This window comes from Condylura cristata, unplaced genomic scaffold (assembly GCF_000260355.1).
Source record: "Condylura cristata isolate star-nosed mole 26May11 unplaced genomic scaffold, ConCri1.0 scaffold00030, whole genome shotgun sequence".
Lineage (NCBI taxonomy): Eukaryota > Metazoa > Chordata > Mammalia > Eulipotyphla > Talpidae > Condylura > Condylura cristata.
In genome coordinates, this window is record NW_004567131.1 from 7005505 (window position 1) to 7023810 (window position 18306).

General features: G+C 35.2%; 1 long non-coding RNA gene across 3 annotated transcripts in view; it reads left to right on the forward strand.

Annotated features, from left to right (window-relative positions):
* Positions 1-18306, forward strand: part of LOC105854235 — a 136022-nt gene that overhangs the window by 27955 nt on the left and 89761 nt on the right. For 2 of the 3 annotated variants that reach the window (XR_001145935.1, XR_001145934.1), the window contains exons 2-3: positions 827-921; positions 5750-5893. The exons of the other annotated variant lie outside the window; for it this stretch is intronic. This is a non-coding gene — a long non-coding RNA (uncharacterized LOC105854235). The remainder of the gene's footprint in view (positions 1-826; positions 922-5749; positions 5894-18306) is intronic. 3 annotated transcript variants of the gene reach the window in all.

Sequence of the window (18306 nt, forward strand, 5' to 3'; positions counted from 1 at the left end):
AATCATTAAAAGCCTGAAAAAGCCATTGAAGGCTCCAGGATTCTGCTTTACCTGTCTGCCCAGATCATAGAGAACCTGCCCTGTGCCTTGCTAGTACCACATACATGACAGAGAAATATAGGAAAGATTTCCAATTTGCCATGAAGTTTATCTTTCTAATTATAATGGACTCCTGTGCCTCATATCACTTTTGTTCTTAATATCTTCAAACATGTTTATCTTTAAAGTCAAGGTAATATAAGACTCTGGTACAATTCCTAATCTGTTAGCAGAAGGAATTTGAGGTTGCTAAATAACCAATTTAATGTCCAGCCAGACAATTCTAGTCTCATTGATTTCAATAGACAACCCCATCTATAATTCCCACTGATTATCCTCTAACATAACTTTTTTGACCTTCTCTTTCTCTGCAACTCATAATCCAGCCATTCTACTTGCAATTCTGCATTTAGCCCTGTACTCTTTATATCTTTAAGTATTTACTTGATCTCCTTCATTGGAATATAACCTCCCATTTTATCCAAACCCTTGGTTCTTATTTTTTCCAATATGCCTGTCTATGTTAATTTTTAGTACTGTTTCCAATGTCTATTAGATTTTCTGCTTTCTGTCAATTGTGACCTCTTCTGCCTTCAAACTGTTGGAACACTTTGCTTATGTCTCTCTTAAGGCTTTTATTATAACTTGACTTGAAGAAAAATTGTGTTCTTATGCTATCTTTATTATACAATCAGCCTTTTGAATTTCTAAGATTTCTTTTTTTTAATCCACAAGGCACATATTACAATACTAATTGGTTAATAAATATTTATCCAATTAAATATAGGTGATACGTGGCTCCCATAGGCAGTTAGCAGCACAGATGCTGTTTTCTTCCAGGCCATTTAGAGCATCCTTCTGACTCTTCACCTTCCTTTAAAGGTAAGATCCACTCAGAATAATCTCTTGATTACTCAGTATCAGTTAATTATTAATTTACTGATATTAGTGATACCCCATTATATTTAAAGTTTCTTCCTTTACACAGAGGAGAGGCATAGTTATTTGGGGGGGGGGCGTTTTAGAGTTCAACCTACCATACTTCCTTTCTACATCTTTTTAGTATATCTCACTAAAATGGTTGTCCCAGTGTCATCACTGAACTATGAGTATCACTTGGGAGTTGGTGGAAAAGGATCCATCTCAAACCTGCATTAGAAATTCTGGAACTTACCAATTTGTATTTTGACAGCCTTCCTGGTGATTTTGATACACACCAAAGTTTAAGAACCACTGCTTCACTAAATATATATATATATAAGTAACAGTGCTTTGCAGTAATTCCCTCTGTTCTCTAGTAAAAATAAAATAAAAATTATATTCTACTAGGTATATTATTCACCAGTTAATGAAGCACTTAAAAAAATATGTTCCTTTAGTTGCCATATTGGAGGATCTCCCATGGTGACTATGACTCTTTGGCAATGCATTTCCCTCTTCTTGTTACTTGTCTTGCAAGTGGAACTAGAGTAGTAATTCTGTATATAAGTTAGTTGAATTAACTGGTTCTTTGTCTATCTCTTTCCATATGTCCACCTGTTTTTAAGAGTAGTGACAACTCTGATGTTACTGTCCTTTTGTTATTTTTGCTGCTGCTCCATGTGGAATAAGTAGAGAATTTTCATGTTATACATCACACCTCCTAAGGTTGATAATAGTTGATTATTCTCAGACATTAGCACTGAAGTTGCATTTTAAAATGTGACAGAAATAGAGATCTTACTACATTTAAATAGAACCATGTTGTGATACAGGAACTAGGGTATAAAATAATACTTCATGTGTACTGATTCTTGATGATACAGGGAATGATATCGAAATACTAAATATGTCTGCACTATAACCAAATCCAAACTGCAGTGAATTGCTAAATGATTTCATTATACTTTTGTGAAACTTTCACCTTATAAATTAATCTCCAACTTGAAGTTTTCAAGATCCAGAAATACTTTACATAGCAAGTATTAAAGACATCTAGTTTCCTACCTAGAAAAGATATTTCTTTTACACTGACTTTCCTTTCCCTTGGAGTCCCAAGATAGGATTCATGAGAATACAAGTTTCTACATGTTTGGCACACTATTGAATCCTCAGGACCCAGAGGTGGTTATCTAATTCTAGAGAGGTCTTCCCATTTGTGAAAAATGAAATTGATGACTTGCCTCTATGACACACGATGATGGTTGGCTATTTTAATAGTAAGAACTAATTCCCAGCAAGAATATAGCCTATGCATTTAGTTATAGCCAACCATGTATACTGTCTACTAAACTAAATTTGTAAAAAAATTCTAAAAATATTTATTTATTTATGCATACAGAACTGAGGTACAAGCCAGAGGTGTGGGGATGATGAGAGGCTTCACCCAAGACAAAGTGAGGAGCAGAACAGGCAGATCAACGAAGTACACTGCTGAGGGGAGCAGCAGGCGGGTCAGGAGAGGTCTGCCTCGCCGTGTGGTCACCTCCGGGGCAGGTGGGGATCGAACTCATAATGAAGTGGTTTTAGCTTCTAAAATTCTAAAATATTTATTTATTTATGCATACAGAACTGAGGTACAAGCCAGAGGTGTGGGGATGATGAGAGGCTTCACCCAAGACAAAGTGAGGAGCAGAACAGGCAGATCAACGAAGTACACTGCTGAGGGGAGCAGCAGGCGGGTCAGGAGAGGTCTGCCTCGCCGTGTGGTCACCTCCGGGGCAGGCGGGGATCGAACTCATGATACAGTGGTTTTAGCTTCTTAGTGCTGCACTTTACCCTGCTGCACTACCAGGGAGGGCCCTAAGTTTATAAAATTTAATCCAATATTGTGGAAATGTATTCCACAGAGCATGTGTTTATGGACATATATCTAATAGAAACACATTTTTATTTGCTTTCTATATATTCATGTTTATTTTCAGTCATATTAAATTACTATCAATTAGTTTATATAGCACATTTTTAGTAATTAATTTAGTAATTTAATTTAAAAATTAAATAACATTTTACCCCCAGCAGGATGTTAATAGAGACAGCCTCTACGAGCCAACTGACTAGTGGGGAGAAAAGAAGATGACAAAAGCTGCATATGGGAGCTCTCAGAAATTCTAAGACAGACTCTGATTTGCTTCTCTATTTTAGAGGACAGAAAATGTAACTCAGTCCCAGAGTGTAATGGGATAAAGAATACTCCAATAAACTAGGAATACTTGTGTTCATATAATTTCTTAAATATAATTAGAAATGAGTTAAATAGTAAATTATACTACAACTTCTGAAATAAATATTTAGTATCTGTATTCACTTAATAGAAAAGATGTAGGTAGTTTTCTTTTCACAAACAAGCTTCAAGCTTCTGGTTCTATAAACAGTCTCATCAGAATGACAACTTTTACTTTAAAATAATCTACCTGAGAACTATAGTTTCCATAATGTTGCACAAAGTTTTCGAATTTCACAATGAATTGGATGAATGGAAATGAGGCTTTAAATAACATTTTATCTAGAAACTCAGAACATTTGGAAATTTATATAGTACAAATATTTATTAAAGTTAAAAGAAGCAAAGGAGTATTCAGACTCAAAGCCTGTTTTCAATTAGGAAAAAAAAGAAACCCTATGTTTCCAATAACCTTTCCCTAGATCTTTGTTTGCCCTACATCTTCCTCTGTCCAAAGAAGAGGGCACTCCAGCATGAGAAAGCCTGGTGCTCAAAAGACACCAGAGAGAGTTTTCAGTCTCTTTGAAAATGTTCCTTTTGCCTCTCAAATTGTATTAGTTTTATCTTCTCTTTAAGATATTTACTTTCATGATATTCTTTCTAAGGCTCAGAGAAAGAAAAAAAAAGGTAAACCTTTTTAGTGGCTTGCTTCAAATCAATTATTATAAATTCTTAAAAGTTTTATTTGCCTATATTAGCTCTTCCCCTGATGCTTTCTGTTTGAGCATATGGTTGGCCAGACAGGTCTCTGTGAGTTTGTCTTCTTTCCCAGTTCCTACTGATTACATGAACCTTTCCATAGTTCCTTGACTCAGTTTACTTATTTTTCAAGGTTTTTTCCCCTAAATTCTTTGCTCTTTTATTTGCCCCTTCTCTGTTCTTTTATTGAATACCTCTCTCATCAGTATTTTTTTTAATCAACTTGGGGCATTAGAATTAACTCCCCAAATTGAGGATATTTTTAAAAGAGCAAATTATAATATTTAACATCAGATTGGAATCAATATGGTTCTATAAGCAGCTATTTAAAATTAGAGTACCATCTGTAAGGATGCTGCCTACTTAAGGTAATCCTTTAAAAATGTATTATTTTTTCATATATAAAGTAATATATGAGGGCCCTCCCTAGTGGTGCAAGGAGTGAAAACATAGCACTATAAAGCTGTCCACTACAGCATGAGTTTGATTGCCAGCCAGGGAGGTGACCCACATGGCACAGCAGTCCTCTCCTGCCTGACCAGCTGCTCTCCTCAGCAGTGTGTTTTAATCTGCCTGTTCTCTTCCCAATTCTGTCTCTGGTAGAAACTCTCACTACCTCACACCTCTGGCCTATACCCCAGTTCTTGTATGTATAAAAAGGTCTAAAAGTTCATATACTTGAAACTACTATTGTTTTATATCTATTACATCTAAACAACAACAACAAAACCTTAAAATTCTTCCTGGAAAATAACAATCCTTTCCCTATCATTCTGAAGCCCCAGGAGCAGCCACATCCAGATCTTTAGTCTTCTTCTGCTTATATAGTTTCTTGACTTATGAATGCTAGGCGTATTAAATTGATATTACAGTAATTGAGGATATAGTTCTGTTACTCCTCCTCCTTCACTCCTCCTATCTTACCAACGTAAAATTTCAACTTTTGGCTAAATCAGCAGTCAATATTCACATCAGTAGAACCTTGTAGATAAACCTTTTTTATCTGTCATTCAGGTATATTTTTAATGTTTTTTGTATAACATTTTATTCTCCTTATATTAATAATTGTCTTGTTTATATTTTTATATGCTTAGTTTCTCCATATTTATCACTATTTTTCTTTAATGCTAGAATGTATCTGTCAAGCAACTGTAAAATAACTGCTCAAAACTAATCACTTCTATTTTTCACCACTCTGGAGATTTTTCCCACTATGGCTTTTGATCTTTTCAAATATGGACTTGCTATTGAGTGTTGCTGCACAGTGGTCATTCTAGAGCATACTTTGACTGACTTCTGGGATTTTTTTCAGTCCTTTATATACTCAGGTTTCCATATATATTTCCATATATTCCTTTATTTCTTATTTATTTATTTGTTTTTTGTGGAGAGGATTTTCTAGTAGTTTCCTGAGAAAGTGTACACATGGTAGGTAAATTGAGCCTTTGAAAATGCTAAAATATCAAAGGTAATTGGTAATTTGTTTTTGGTTTAATACTTTAGATTAGAAACAATTTTGCCTCCATATTTTGAAGACATTTCTCCATTGTTGTCTAGGTTTCTGTGTTGTTATTGGGAAGCTTAATGCTGTTTGACAACTATTTATAAATTGGTTTTTTTGTTTTTTTATCCTTTGCGAGAAAATTTTAGGATGTTATTCTGACGTTCCTAAATTCCACTGATGATGTGACTTGGTGTGACTGTTGTTCACTGTGCTTGTCCCCAGTCTGAAAATACTTTACATTTTCATTTTGGGATCTTTTTTGAAATACTTATTTTACACTTAACCCATTTTCTCTGTCTCTCTAGGACTTGAAGATAATTTAAGTTTCTAATCTATCACAATAGAGCTGTTTACCCCATAAGGTTAATTTATGGTAAATGGTTTTCATCACCAACTATTATTATGGAGAATGAGGCATGAGAAGAAGAAATCAAGTGGCAATCTAAAGGGTGATTTATCTTTATATAAATCTTGCTTATGATATTTTTTTAAAGTGAAGAAATTCTTGATTTTACTTTTATTGTTGGCTTTAAAGCTTTTTAAGTCATGACACTATTAATAGAACTGTTATGATATCGTTATGACTATTATTGTACTTTGGATTCCTCTTTTTAATATTAAGGCCACAATAGAATCTTTGTCTTAATATTGTTGTGAATATCTGAGTTATAACAAAAGTACTTAGACCCAACCCTGTACTTGGTGATTGCTCAGTAAATAAGAATTATCTATTCATGATCTAACTTATGTAATGCTAGTATTACCCCCATTACAGATGAAGAAACTGAGGCTTGGAGTGATTAAATTACTTATACAAGGTAACACAACTAACAAGTGGCAGGTCTGAAAACAACTTTGATCCTAAAGTTCTTTCTGTTCTGGTGTACTGCCTGCAAAGACTCTTATTATCTTCTAGTCTTTTCTTCTGCATCCCCATACAGTTCACTCACCCACACCTACACACATTAGTGTGTACTGTTAGGTTACTCAACACTAGAGATTCCCTTAAAGACATCAAATATGTTAAAGATTCTTTGTGAAGGAACAGGGATTAGAACAATGCATTTTCTACTATTCAATGACATCATTGAAAGGCTAGGGTTTGTCTCAATTAAGGTTGGGATTTTTCAGCTGTTGATGCAGTCAGTGTATGTCAGCTGATACATGTAGCATGTGTAAAGCAAGAATGGTCTCCTCTCCAGCAGAAATAAACAGGTTGGCTATCCATGTTATTTATGACACTTTCCCAAAAGAAAGTATTCCATTTGTGATTTTGCATGCTGTAAATACACTTCCCAAGTCCATCATACAAAGTCTTGTCCCACGAAGCTCTCATGAAATTAAGGCCAAGAGCTATGAGAAGCAGATACCTTCTATATAACAGAGTTTCTCCTGTCAGAGCCAGGTCTGTCTTGTGCCAAAAAATAAGAGTTGCTCTGCATAGCTGGCTACAGTGGGTTTCAGCTCTAACTTTGGAACTGACAAATTGTTTTGATAAGTTTGAGAACTTTTAGACAGGTCAGTTGAATCAGACAACTTTTGAACTAAAAAATGATAGCATAAATTGTTGTGAATAGAAAAGGATCATTGCTTTTCTCACCACTCAAATTCTATTAAAAATTTGGGTGATGGGTCATGTGTTATTCTTATGTCCTGAACATATGTTCTAGAAAGCAACTGCCTAGGGTCATCAATTTAAGATTTTGAGACTATGGATATGAGAAGTAAAACTATACAAGATTTTAAATATTCAATCTGTGTCCTTATTCTGCCTCATCCTCTTTATTACTGAAAATCCAGTTCCTCAGAACTGCTGTCATGTTTCTGAAGAATCTGGAAGCCAAAGAATCAGGCTACAGGGAAATATGTCATTTCCATAATGTATCCAGACTCTTGTCTTTAGACAAGAAAATGGATTGAGAAGATCAGCCAGATTAAATAATCAGGTCAGAACCAGAAAGAAAAGAACTATTTAGGCTTCACACCACTATGAATCACACATACACCTAAATTTTTTTATGTATTTCTTATTTAATTTTTCCAATTTTGTGAAAGATTTATGTTCTCACTTTATAGGCAAGAAAACCAAGTTATTTAGAACTAGTCCAAAGCAGTATAGCATGCAGAAAAGGAACTGGAATTAAACCCAGTCTTGTGATGACCTTAGAATTTATGCTCCTTTCATTATATTGCATTACATATATATATAGAGAGAGAACTTTGTAAATCTGCTGACCTTTAGCAAGGTAACATAATGTGGTTAACAGGAAATAGGCATAGAGCCAGACTACTCCTCTGCAGGTCCCAACTCCGGTAGTTACTAAGTGTGTGGCAGTGGACAGCAAAACTTTGTAACTCATTTCCTCATATGCAAAAAAAAAATATCATGTTAGAACCTACTCCCTGAAGTTACTGCAAGTATAAATGAGGTTTATGGAAGCTTTATTTTAAAGAATGCTTGCAAAGGGGAAGAGGCATTCAATAAATAAAAGTTATTTCTAAAAATCCAGTATTGGGGAGAGGACTACTACAGATGACCCATGGAGAGTGGTCATTGGAACTCTGATATTAAACAGCTTGCATTTTACACCATCTTGTTCTAATATGATGGATTGCCATGTAAGCTTATTAATAAGAAAAAGTATATATTTCATTTGATTTATGAACTGATAAATGTGGAAAAACTTGATAAAATCACCACACAGGTCTCAACAAGACAACCCTACTGCAGTGAGAAATGTGGGGGGACAAAATAGGCTCCTGGAGTGCACGTATATATAGACCTGGTAGAGTGGTGGCATAAGAATCTACCCTCCTAGCTGGAGGAAGTTTTTGAACAAAATGTCCCAAGGTTGATTTATTGTCACAGTCACAAATAATTGCCTAGGTAATTAGTTCTCAAGTGACTTAGTGGCAGTAATCTCTTCTTATCATGGACCCCAAGATTTCTCTGTCCTACTTCTTTATTTAGCTGAGGAACATTAAAGAGGAAAGGAAATGGGAAGTTTTGGGAAGGATAAATAAGTGCTCAATAGTCCAGAATAACCTGTCTCAGAATCCCTAAGCCTTGGAGCAAATCAAAATGATTCTGTTCTCTTTCTATCCCCCTGTTGTTCTTGGCAAGAATGCAGAAGAAGAGCCTATAGATGGGCCCACACCATCAGCTCTCTTATGAGTATATAAACTAGGGTTTATGAAGCTGGGGTTCCCAGCTCGACCTCTTGCCCTCTGTGATCTGGGCAAGTTCTGTGAAATATCTGGGCATCTGTATGTAAAGGCAGTGGCATCCACGATTCCTTTCACTTCTCACATCTGATGGCTCTATTCTCTTTTGCTCTTTGGGCCTGGAACTAGTATGGCCAATCCAAGAAAGCATCTAGTTCAAAAGATATGCAGATGACAGTCTGAGAGCCAGCAGCTACCCTTGCAGCCAGCTCAAGAGTAGCACTGCCTTAGAAGACATAGAAGATGGATGTTTCATCTTGACTTCTGCCCCTGTTTCCAACTTATCTTCATAATTCCCAGCCTCCTAACCATCACTCCTCTTCCCCTTCCCTACTGGAGAACTAAGTAGAATCAAAGGGAAATAGAGGAAGACTCACAGGCAAATCCTTTTTACTGTGATTTATTAAATTATACAATAGTGATTCCAGTCAGGAAAACTGAGTCGCTCACAGGAAAATACAATATTAAGAAAAATGCAATCCAAAATGTAAGCAGGGAAGATATAAAGAACTTTCTGTTTTTAATTTTAAACATGAAATACTCATTCTACATTCTCATTGTAGGTCAAATGTTCATTGCTGACATTTTTTTTGGAAAAGTTTGTGAACGTTTTTAAGAGGAATTTATTTGAGGATGGCATTTAACTCACTTTCTACTTAAAAGTCACATTAGAACAACTTTTAAGTAAAAAGAAATGCCATTTTAATAATTTCATGTAATGTTCCAGCGATGGGTGGCTACTTTAAATTTACATGTCAGTTATGTAAATGACCGTAAGTGGCTTTTCATTTTCCTAAAGAATGGTAAGTCATTTGAGATATCAATGTTAATGCAATACACATGTACTATTTATATAGATGAAAAGGAAACTACTTAGGAAAAAGAATCATTTGCTAAGATAAAAACTTAATTTTGAGACTTAGAATTAACTTTAACAAGTACTTTAATGGGAAAATTGGTGGTAAGAATACAAAATTATGGTTGCTAAGATTAGGCTGACCCTAAGAAATTGCACCCTTTGAACAAAATGAAGTGAGATTTGGTGGAAACTCTGAGTATTTTTTTTTTTCCTGAGTAGTTTTTTTAAGATTTATTTATTTATTCATATAGAACTGGGGTACAGGCCAGAGATGCGGAGGGTGAGGGGATTCACCAGAGACAGAGTGGGGAGCAGAACAGGCAGATCAACAAAGTACACTGCTGAGGGGAGCAGCGGGCGGGTCAGGAGAGGTCTGCCTTGCCATGTGGATCTCCCCCGGGGCAGGCTGGGATCGAACTCATGAGGAAATGGCTTAAGCTTCTTTGTGCTGTGCTTTTAACCCGCTGCACCACCAGGGAGGGCCCTTTCCTGAGTAGTTTTTAATAGTTGGATTATGTTTAGCTCCTGTTGTATATGCAAGACATTGACACTTCACAGTAACATACGACTGAAACTCAATATTTCTATATTGACATTTAGATTTACATTATGTGTTTTTGATTTTGCAGTGTTTTAGATGAAGTTTTAATGTCAGAAGAAAATACATCTAAGTAGAAGTAGCTTAGCCATTTATTCAGTATTGTGCATTTAGATGGTTTCCATAATGTGGCTATTCTAAACATTACTGTGTGAACATAGGAGTGCTTATATCCCTTTAAATTAGTTTTTATGTGCTGTAGGTAGATATGTAGTGGATTTGCTGGGTCGTATGGTAGATCTAATTTTAATGCTTTGAAAAATCTCCATATTCTTTCCACTGGGGCTGAACCAGCATACATTCCCACCAGTAGTGTATAAGGGTTTCCTTTTCTTCACACCATTCCCCAAGTGGGCTGCTTCTGGTTTTTTGATTTGGGCCTTTGTGAGTTGGTATCTCATTATGGTTTTGATTTGCATTTCTCTGATAATAAGTGATTAGCTTTTTCCATGTGTCTGTTGGCTGTATTTCTGTCTTCTTTGGAGAAGTGTTTAGATTTTCTCCCTTTTTTTAATACTAGAAGGAGAAATTATGATTTATTTATTTACTTACTTACGTACTTTCCCCCGTCCTTTTCCCTTCCACCTCCTTAACCTCAGAGTCCTAGGTTGTTTATTGATGTCCATTGGTTTCTAGAAATTGTTTTACATTATCAAGTTGTCTGTTCTGTAAATGTTCAGTACTTATTTTCATCATCCTTAGCTACTTTGCTACACACTTTAAAAAAAGGAGCATTTCATTTTTTCTTATCATTTTATAATAGTCAATGCTGTAGATATACCACTATGTCCTAGTTGTTGTAAATATGCTGTGGTGAACAATGAAACACATGGGTGTTTATATGGAATTTGGGTGGTTTTATAGTCTCTTGATATATATTCAAGAGTGGAATTGCTTGGTTGCATGGTATATTCCGTTTAAATTTTTTAAGGTAAATCCAGGTTATTCTCCATATGGTTATGCAAGTTTATATTCCTGTCAACAATGTAATAGGATTCCCTTTTCTCCAAACATTTGTTTTTGGAGGTTTTTGTTTAAAATGTGCCATTCTCACGACATGAAGTGCTGTCTAACTGTGGCTTTTAACTTGAGTTTCTTTTATTGGAAGCAGTAGTGAGCATTTTTCCATCTTTTAGTTTTTAGGTGTTGTCTTTAGTTAACTTTCTGTTCATATCTACTGCTATTTTGTTAACTGGTTTATTTCCTCTTCTATTGTTCAGTTTTATGAATTTTTATATATTGGTTATTAATCCTTTGTCAGCTACATATTGTTTAAATATTTTCTCTTTCAATAGTCATTTTTTTTAAGATTTATTTATTTATGCATACAGAGCTGGGGTACAGGCCAGAGGTGTAGGGGTGATGAGAGGTTTCACCAGAGACAGAGTGGGGAGCAGAACAGGCAGACAGACAAAGTACACTGCTGAGGGGAGCAGCGGACGGGCCAGGAGAGGTCTGCTGCGCCATGTGGATCACCTCCAGGGTAGGCGGGGATTGAACTCATGCGGAAGTGGCTTTAGCTTCTTAGTGCTGTGTTTTAACCCGGCTGCACCACCAGGGAGGGCCCACAATAGTCATTTTTTAATCACTTTGTATTTTCTTTTGCATGTAGAAGTGTTTCAGCTTTCAAATTTCCTTGAAAAATATTGTTGGTATTTTGTTGGGGATTACATTAAATTTGTTTATCATTTTAGGCAAAATACTCTTTTTGATTATAGTGATTTGCCCCATCTGTGAATGTGGAATATCCTTCTCTCTATGTCACTAAGTCCTTTAATAACAACTATAAGTTGTTCTGTATAGGTTTGTTACCTCCAGCATTAGTTTAATCATAAGGTATTTAATTATTTTTGAAGCAATTATAAGGGAATAATTTTTTTAAATTTCTTTTGCTTCTTCATTGCTTGTATATCAGCAGGCTATGGGACTTTGAATTTTGTACTAAGTAAAACAATGGACCTGCCTATTCTGTTCTTAAGAGGAAAATTCTGTTTTCCACTATCAAGTATTACATTGACTGTTGGTTTGTGACATATGGTATTATATATTTTTTCTTTTTTAAAGATTTATTTATTTAGGTATACAGAACTGGGGTACAGGCCAGAGGTGCAGGGACGGTGAGAGGCTTCACCATAGACAGAGTGGGGAGCAGAACAGGCAGATAGTCGAAGTACACTACTGAGGGGAGCAGCTGGCGGGTCAGGAGAGGTCTGCCGCACCATGTGGATCTCCTTGGGGCAGGCGGGGATCGAACTCATGCGGAAGTGGCTTTAGCTTCTCAGTGCTATGCTTTAACCTGCTGCACCATCAGGGAGGGCCATATTTTTTCTTTTTTAATTGTTCATTTTACAACAATGTTTACTTATTATGTTGAGGTAGATTCCTTCTATTTGGAACTTGTTTTCTGTTTTTATCCTAAGTAGATGCAAACTTACCAAATACTTTCTCTACATCTATTTATATTATCAGTTGGTTTATGTCTTTGACTACTGTTGATATAATATCTTTTATTATTGATTTATGTATATTAAATCATCATTGCATTCTGGGACAAATTCCACTTCATCATGGTACACAATCCTTGTGATGCATTATTGGACACAGTTTGCTAGTACTTTGTGCATCAAGGATATTGTATGTCTTTGACTTGACTTCTGTATTAGGAATTATAAAACATAAGGGTATATTCCTGCTCAATTTTTTTTTAACAATATGGGTAAGAATGGTAGCGATTCTTGTTTAAAGTTTTGATAAAATTCATTTGTGAGGTAATCTAGCACTAGGATTTTGCTTCTCTGAATTTTTTAAATTTCTTTTTCAATTTCCATGCATGTGATCTATTTGTGCAGTTCATCATTTTCTTTCACCTAGATAGACTATTTCACCTAAAAGTTTATCTGTTTCTTTAAGGTTATCTAAGTTAGTGGCATAGTTGTTTAGAGATATCTCTTTGATTCTTGTATGTCTGTGCTATCTATAGTGATTTCTCCTTTTACATTTGTGATTTTGATCATTAATGAATGATACCTCTTTTTGGTCATCCTAGCCAGATGCTTACCGATTTTGTTTTTATTTTTGAAGAACCACTCTTAATTTCATTGATTCTTGTCTAATCTTTTTGATTTCTACTTCATTTATTTCTGGTCTTGAATTTTTATTATTTTCTTCTCACTAAGTTTGCATCCATCTTGTTTACTCTTTTTTGTGGGTTGCTTTGGGTGTCATGCTGGATTGTTTATTTAGGATTTTCTGGTTTGTTAATGTGGTCTGTATTTCAATTATTTTTCCCCTTATGACCATAGATTCTTGTAGGTTGTATCATCATTTTCAGTTATATTAAGGTATTTTTGGATTTCTGCTTTGATCTCCCTTTAGCCAATAGCTTTTAAGGAATATGTTGTATAGTCTATGTAGTTATATTATTTTTTTGTTCCTCCCCCTTATATTTGATATTTAAGTTTATGACATTATGGTCAGTGAGAATAGTGTGCTTAATTTTGATTTTTGTAGTTTTATTGACACTTATGTCCCACCATTTTATTTTTGAAAATATTCCCCATACACTTCAATAAAAGGTGTAAACAATAGTTTTGGTGTGGTGGATTCTGTAGATGTCTTTTAGACCTATTTTGTCTACCTCCTCATTTAAGGCTATTGTTTATTATTTGACTTGTTGATATGTCCGTTGTTGTAAATGGGCTATTAAAATCCCCTATTATGTTGTTTCTAATCTTCTCTTCAGTTCTGTTATTGTCTTATGTATCTCAGTGTTCCATGGTTCAGTGTATGTATTTTTATGAATGTTATTTCTTCTTTTTGTGTAAGTCTCTTAATTATCATATGGTATCTCTCTATGTATCATTATTTTTCTTAATTTTATCCAATATAAGTATAGATGTTCCCGACTTTTTTGTTTGTTTCCATTTGTATAAATGTCTTCCAGTCTTTAACTCTATTCTTGTCTTTGCTGGTAAAGTGAGTTTCTTATAAACAGCAGAGAGCATTATTTTGTTTGGAAATCTATTTCATCCATTCTACATCTTCTGTGTAGTAAACTCAGGTCATTAGTTCAAGGCAAAATGTTATATATATAACATAACAACATAGTTCCCTCATATTTTCTTTATCTTTATACTGTTGTTTAACAACCTGTTTTTTCTTTTCTTTATTTTATTTTTAGTTTTAGAAGTGTGTTTAGGGCTATTAACTTCTATTGTTCTTTCACCATATTCTTCTATTCTGCTTGGTTGAGGCTCTCTCTATGTTTTTCCTTCAGACCTTTCATAGTCTTCATCTCTTAGTTTTTAATGTTGTGAGTTGTAATAGGAATAGATATTCAAATTGTTGTCTTTGGACCTTTGGAAGCAATCTAAGGACTACTACTGGTGAGCTGGTGAGGGGTATTTAATATAAAAGGAGGCTGAAAAACTATCAGACCAAAGGGTAATCTCCAGTAAACCAAAGAATTTGAGCTTCTTTCTTGCTATGTGTGCCGGAATTCTATGGTGAAACATTCATAGTGATCCACCACTCTAGGCCATCTCCTCAATCTTAATGTTTCTTATAGTCTAGAGTCCATTTCCATTCTCAGCTATTTTTCAGTACTAAATGCAGCACTGGGTACAGAGTGTAGTTGATACAGGGTAACAGACCAGGAGTGCTGTCTTTTCCAGCACAGAGCCTTATCCTGGTGTGTTTGCTCCTATTATTAACAGGTGCTTGGGCTCTAATTTGTTCAAGTGTTTCTCTGTTTCAGTTTTAGCCCCTGGGTCAGCGTGGCAGGTGTTTGGCATACCTCAGCCTGGGCTTCACATTGTAGCCTCCTCCATGAGGAAAGCCAGGTGATCTGACCTGTTTCTCCCTGCCAATTCAGGCTCTAGCTGTTCTAAATTGAGTGCCTCAGGCTCAAGCCAGTAATGCTTGCTCTGTACTCCCACCCATGCAGCTCTCCAACAGAGCACCCTCCATCCTGGTGTCAACTTACACTCCCCCTCATGCAGTGCAGTGCTGGATCCTGAGTCCCTAATGTTGGCATGTGTCTGAGTCAACAGCTATAGGTGCTCTGCACAGCAGCCACTCTTCCCTCTTTTTTTGTGGGCTGTATTGTACCATTATCTCTGTAAATAAAGTTCACTTACTGTTTTTTTTCCTGCCACATCCTGGCAGACTATGTTGCTCTTAGTGTATGCTTAGTGTTGCTCTTTTTACTTGGGTTTGTTTTTTCTTTGTGAGTATCTGAAGGGGGTGAGCCCAGCATCTTCATTCTACCACCAACTTTCCAGGCTCCCCTGCCCATTTTTTAATTTGGTTATTCCATTTTATTTATTCATGTGAACCCCTTGTGGCTATTGACTATTAGCCTCTTATGGACAAAATATGTGAAAATATTTTCTCCCAGTCAGTAGAGTATCTTTTCATTTTAATGATAGTTTCTTTCACTTTTTCTTTTGGTTCTGTCATTTATTTAGTTAGTTAGTTTCCTTACTGTTGTAGTTGAAAACAAAGTCAAAGTTTCAGAAAATGTTGCCTGTTTTCTTCCATGTATTTTATGGTTTGCAGTCTTGCATCTAAATTATTTTTTTTTAAAGATTTATTTATTTATTTGTACAGAACTGGGGTACAGGCCAGAGATGTGGAGGGTGAGAGGATTCACCAGAGACAGAGCAGGGAGCAGAACAGGCAGACGGATGAAGTACACTGCTGAGGGGAGCAGCGGGCAGGTCAGGAGAGGTCTGCCACGCCATGTGGTCACCTCCGGGGCAGGCGGGAATCGAACTCATGCAGAAGTGGCTTAAGCTTCTTTGTGCTGAGCTTTAACCCGCTGTGCCAACAGGGAGGGCCAACATCTAAATTATTAATTCATTCCAAGGTAATGTTAAGCTCAGTGTAAGATAGTGGTCTAGTTTCAGTTTTGTTTGTTTTTCTTTTTGTATGTAACTGTCTAGTTTTCCCAACACCATTGTCTAAAGATTATTTCACTTCTCCAGGTATACTCTTGGCTCAATTCATAGATTAATAATCCATTTAAAAGTGGATTTATTTTGGGGCTCTCAAATTTATTGTACTGGTCTGTGTGTCCATTTTCATTTCATTACCATACTGTTTTGATTACAATAGCTTTGTGGCATAGTTTGAATATACAATAACCATTCTTCTTTTTTGTCAAAATTGCTATGGTTGTTATGGTTCCTTTGTGACTTTATGTAAATTTCAGTAATGTTTGTTCTATTTCTTTGAAGAACATCATTGTAACTTTGATAGGGATTTCACTGAATCTGTGGATTGCTTTGGAGAGTATTTTAGCAATATGAATACTTCTAATTTATGAGCAAAGAACATCTGTTTCTTTCTTCTATTTTAACATTGTCTTTGTATAGGTCTTTCCCCTCCTTTCAGTTTATCTCTAGGTATTTATTCTTCTTAATGCAATTATAAATGGAATTGTTTTCTTAATTTCTTTCTCTTTAAGTTTGCAACCAGTGTATATTATTTTATAGTCTGCCACTCACTGTATTGATTTACTGATTTAGTGTTTCTAGTAGACATGGTGGAGTTTTTAGGGTTTTCAATGTATATATTATCTACACATAGCAATAGTTTAAATCCTTCTTTCCCAAGTTGAGTTACTTTTGTTGAATAGTATTGGAAAAAGCATACAACCTTGTCTGTACCTGATCTTAGAGGAATACCTTCAGCTTTACAACTTTGAGTATTTTAGTTTTGGGCTTGTCATATATGGTCTTTATAATGTTGAAGTGTATTCCTTTTGGTATGATCATATCCTTTTTATCTTTTGCTGATTTCATTGACTTATTTGCATGTGTTAAACCATTCTTGCATACAGGAATAAATCCTACTTGGCTATGATACATGATCATTTTAAGGTATTCATGAATTCTGGTTGCTAAGATTTTGTTAAGGAATTTTTCATATGTCCATTAGGGATATCCATCCATAGTTTCGTTTTTTATGTGATGTCCTTACTACTTTGTGTATCAGAGTAATGTTGACCTCATAAAATGTGTTTGAAGTATTATCTCTTCCATAATTTTTTGGAAGTGTTTGAGAAGGATAGGTATTGCTTCTCTTTGGTAGAAACTCATTAATAAAACCAACAGGTCCTGGGCTTTTGTTATCTGGGAGATTTTATTATTTCCTTATGCCATTTTTGTGCTTTTTATTCTCTTTAATTTATATGGGAGAGATTTTTTTCAACATTTCTTGTAGGAAGTAGTGTTGGCAAACTCTTCAGTTTTTGTTTGTATAGGAAGCCTTTTTTTTCTTCATATTTGAGTCTTAACAAGATATATTATTCTTGGCTGGAAGTTTTTATCTTTGAGTAGTTTGACTAAGTCATCCCATTCTTTCTTTGCTTTGCAGGGTTTTTGCTGAGTTTGTCTGAAGAATTCTAATGGGAATACCTGTGTAGTTAACCATTTTTCTTCCCTAGCCACCTTCAATATTTCTTCTTGGTAGGTTCATTACTGTATTTTAGTGTGTTCTCATTGTGTTTAGATAGGTAAGTGTGCTTTTCTCTTCACAGACATGTATATTTATTTCCTCCCTATCTGGGAGGAAAGTTTTTCTCTATTTCTTTTCTTTTCTTATCTTTTTTTTTAAATAAGAGCTCTAATCCCCTGCTTCTCTTCCCCTTTTGGGGTACCAATTATCTTATGTTTCCTTTCCTAACTAAGCCTGATTGTTTTCAAAGTGCTCTTCAATTTTTACATCTTATTTCTTTCTCTTCCTTCAGGTTACTGATTCAATCCACCATTTGTTTTTTGTTTGGTTGGTTGGTTTTGGCATACGCAACTGCTTTCATTTGAACACATGATCTGTTTAATTTAGTTATTTATATCCTAAATCTGTTATTTAAGGCTTAATTTTTTACCTTTTGTTAACTTTATTTCTGAACTCATTTGTTCAGAAAATTTTTCTAAAATTTGTGTGTGTTGAGGAATAGATTTTTCTGGGTTCTCCTTTAATTCTTTATTTTTCTGAGTTTACTCTTTTTCAATTTCATTATTATAGTATTTGAACTCTGATAGGGAGATATAATACTTTATGAATATTTGGTTGGATTCTAGGAAGTTGTGCTCTCCTTGTGATGCATGTTCCCTTGAGACACAAATTGCTGTCTGTTTTCTACTTATTCTTCTACCTTAAATTGCTCTATTTTT